The sequence below is a fragment of the Petaurus breviceps genome, unplaced genomic scaffold, assembly GCF_028583685.1.
Source record: "Petaurus breviceps papuanus isolate PSGF00001 unplaced genomic scaffold, PetGlider_PUasm1.0 90823, whole genome shotgun sequence".
In the NCBI taxonomy this organism is placed as follows: Eukaryota; Metazoa; Chordata; class Mammalia; order Diprotodontia; family Petauridae; genus Petaurus; species Petaurus breviceps.
Genome location: NW_027187352.1, coordinates 12,795,999 through 12,799,874, shown reverse-complemented (window position 1 = coordinate 12,799,874; position 3,876 = coordinate 12,795,999). Strand labels below are relative to the sequence as shown.

General features: G+C 38.1%; 1 pseudogene; it reads right to left on the bottom strand.

Annotated features, from left to right (window-relative positions):
• Positions 1 to 1,163: 1,163 nt before the first annotated feature.
• LOC138148223 (heat shock cognate 71 kDa protein pseudogene) lies at positions 1,164 to 3,101 on the bottom strand (annotated as a pseudogene).
• Between the last annotated feature and the right edge of the window lie 775 nt (positions 3,102 to 3,876).

Here is a 3,876-nt window from a genome sequence, read left to right as displayed (position 1 = left end):
ATATAACAATCTCATCCAAAGTACATAAAATATTTCACATCTGGAGTACCTCCCCCAACTCTCTATTTTTAAAATGAATAGGCATTTATTTTCTCTCCCCCTTACCCCCATATCATTAAAAAATTCTTATAACAAATATGCATAGTCAAACAAAACAATTACCCCAATCTATATTTTTAACTGAATTCAAAGCCCATCAGGAGGTCTTTTCTTATTGAAACAAGTCTTCCATATTTCTTAACACTCAACTAACTTGTTTATTGTCTTAATATACATTAATTTTATAGAGGCTTATTCAGGGAAGGGAGTGCATTTATCCTCTCATGAAAAAGTCCCATAGCAAATAGCAAATCATTTCTGATTCTTAGTCTTCATTTGTAAAATGAGGGAAATGCACTGTATAATCTTCTTGGTTTAAATTGTTTTTCTTCCTTAGAAAAACTGTTATTGGTAGTATTTATTTTTATATTACCTTCATTTGCTAATGCCTCCTCCTTTTCTTTACTACTCAAGTAGCCATTCCTCATAATGAATGATGAAAATGTAAAGAAAAATACAAAAATAAACAGGAAAACTAACACATCAAACCTTTCTGACAATGTAATATTCCGGAACTAGTCTCCACCCGAGCATTTGGTTTTTTTTAAGGATGCTACTGTTTGTCTTTTAAATTATTTTGTTGTAGGTGTCATATATATTGTTTTATTCAATTTGTTTAGGCATTCTACATAAGTTCAAAAGTGTCATGAAGGCCAAAGAAGCTTAATAATAACATAACTGCTGTTCAGGAGGCTGAGCTCGCAAAGGTCCCCAAACTGTAATTCCTAATAAAGTTAGAGTTAAGAGATTGGGATTGGAAAGAAAATTGGTTCATTTGCATTTTCTTCCCATTTACCTCAGCATTCAGTGTTTTCTTTTCCTTTTCTTTTTTCCCTAAAGTTTTAAATAGATTTTATTGTCCACGACAAGAATTTCATTTCCACTTGTTTACAGTACTGATAAAGTACAATGTTATTCGCTCCTATCCCTCTGCACACATTCAAGAATTCAGAATACCCAGGTTTATGCAATAGTTTAATGTTATTTTTAACTGCTGCTGCCTTGGTTACATATTTTAGTCCTTCAGTTTTTGGAAAGCTGGGTGAAATATTCTTCTGGTTCATTTAGTTAATCTCTTCAATAGTGGTTACAGAAGAAGCACCTGCATATGGGACTGCGCCATCCCCTGGGAATCCCCCAGGCATGCCTCCTGACATGCTCCCTGCTCTCTGGTACACCTAAGTAAAGATGGGGTTGCGGATCTTCTCCAATTCTTTCTACTGACACTAAGATTCTTCCTTCTTAGCAGTCTGGTTCTTGTCTAGCCAGTTGATTATTTCATTACATTTGTAAAGGATCTTCTGTTTTTCTTCATCACCAATTTTGCCTTGCAGTTTTTCATCCTCTATAGCAGCCTTCATGTTGAAAGCATAATATTCAAGAGAATTTTGGGAAGATACCTTGACACCTTGTTTCTCATCCTCAGCCTTGTATTTCTCACCATCTTAGACCATAGGCTCAATGTCTTCTTTGCTCAGACATCCTTTATCATTGGTGATGGTGATCGTGTTCTCCTTGACTGCACTCTTATTCACAGCAGGAACATTGAAGATGCCACTTGCATCAATGTCAAATGTTACTTCAGTCTGAGGGACACCCCTGGATACTGAGGGGCTTTCTATGAGTTCGAAACTTGCCAAGCCGGTTGCAATCCTTTGCCGTTGCTCTCCTACCTTCATAAATCTGAATAAGCACACCAGGCTGATTTTAGAAATAGGTAGCAAAAGCCTGTGTTTGCTTGGTGGGGATGGTGCTATCAGTTTTGATCAAAACTGTGTAACTCCATCAGAAGTCTCTATTTCAAAGGAAAGAGGACAACAAGTCCTATACATTCTCAGATTTATCTCCAAACAAAATGGCAACCTGTACAGCTGTACTATAGGCAATAGCCTCATCAGGACTGATACTCTTATTGAGCTCCTTGCTACTCAAGAAGTCTTGCAGAAGCTTCTATATTTGGGGAATCCAAGTGGAACCATCCACAAGAATGATGTCAGGAATCTGATTTATCTAGCTTGGCATCTCTTAAGTCCTTCTCCACAGGATCCAGTGTGCCACAGAAGAGATCAGCATTCAGCTCTTCAAAATGGACTTGGGTGATTTAGGTATAGAAGTCGATACCTCCATCAAGGGAGTCAATCTCAACAATCCTATGAGTACTAGAAGGGAGTATACACTTTGCACATTCACAAGAGTGCTCAGATGACAAAAAAAAAAAAAAAACCTCTTATCACTGATGTCCTTCTTGTGCTTTCACTATAATTTGGCAATGAAATGGTTGACCATGCAGTTGTCAAAGTCATCTCCACCCAAGTGAATGTCCCCAGCTGTGGACTTGACCTCAAAGATGCCATCTTTAATGGTAAGAAGGGAACCTTTGAAAGTGCTACCTTCAAGGTCAAAGATTAACACATTTCTCTCAGCACCAACTTTTTTTGTGAAAGCCATAAACTATAGCAGAAACAATTGACTCACTGGAGATTTAAAGCACATCAAGACCAACAATGGTTCTAACGTCTTTTGTGACTTAACATACTTAACATTGGGATCACTGAAATAGGCTGGTACTGTGATCACAGCATTTGTGATAGTCTTCACAAGGAAAAATTCTACAATTTCTTTCATCTTGTCAAGACTATAGAAGATACTTCTTCTGGATAGAAACTTTTAGTCTCTCCTTTGTACTTCACTTGGACTTGACGCCTGTCTGTATCATCCATCATTCCAAAAGGTCAATGCTCCGTGTCTGATTGTACAACTGCATCATCACATCTGCGACCAATCAGATGTTCAGCATCAAAAACTGTGGTGGTGGAGTTCATTACAACTTGATTCTTTGCACCATCACTGAGTAAATGTTCTGTGTCAGGGAAGGCAATGTAGCTTTGGGTGGTCCACTTTCTTTGGTCATTAGCAATGATTTCCACTTTCCCATGTTGGAGGACTTCCACACAAGAATAAGTGATGCCAAGATCAGTGCCAAATGTGGACCCCTTCAACATGGTTGCTGGGGAGTTGGGGGTCTTGGCTGAATGCTGTGGAGAAAGAAGGGCTGCTGCTGTGCTTACACCCAGCACTTAGTATTTTCAAGATTCACTTTCATTAACCCGAATAACTCCTCAATTTATCATTATCTCACATCTGCCAGAAGTATTAATTAAAGGAAATTAAAATATTAGATGTGGAGCAGCTAGGTAGTACAATGAATGAAGTGCTGGCCTAGGAGTCAGGAGGACCTCAATTCATATCTGGCAGCAGACTCTTTCTAGATGTATAACCTGGGCAAACCACTGTACCCTGTCTGCCTCACTTCCTCATTTCTAATGAAATGGCAAACCACTCCAGTATTTTTGCCAAGAAAACACCAAATTAAGTCACAAAAAGTTGTACATGGTTGAAAAACAACAATAACAAAAGCTAATGGAAAGCAGATGCAATATGTTTATTTTGGGGGATGGTGTTAGGATATATGAGTAAAGGTCATTTTTAGTGCTCCTAAATTCAAACCACTATAAATCATAAAAGTAAAAGAATGTCAGGTTCAGATGGCACCTAAGACAATGGAGAGGTACAGCAGTTAGTCAGTCAACAAATATTTATTAACACAGACTATGGGCTAGGTAGGGACTATGTTGAACCTGTGTGAAAGATGGATGGAAGGAGTAAAAGAAAGACAAAAATGCATGTCCTTCCCTCAAGAAGTTCCCATTTTAGTGGGAGATATAAGCATTGCAAATAGCTGCGTGCACAAGGTATCTAAAGGATAAATGGGAAGTA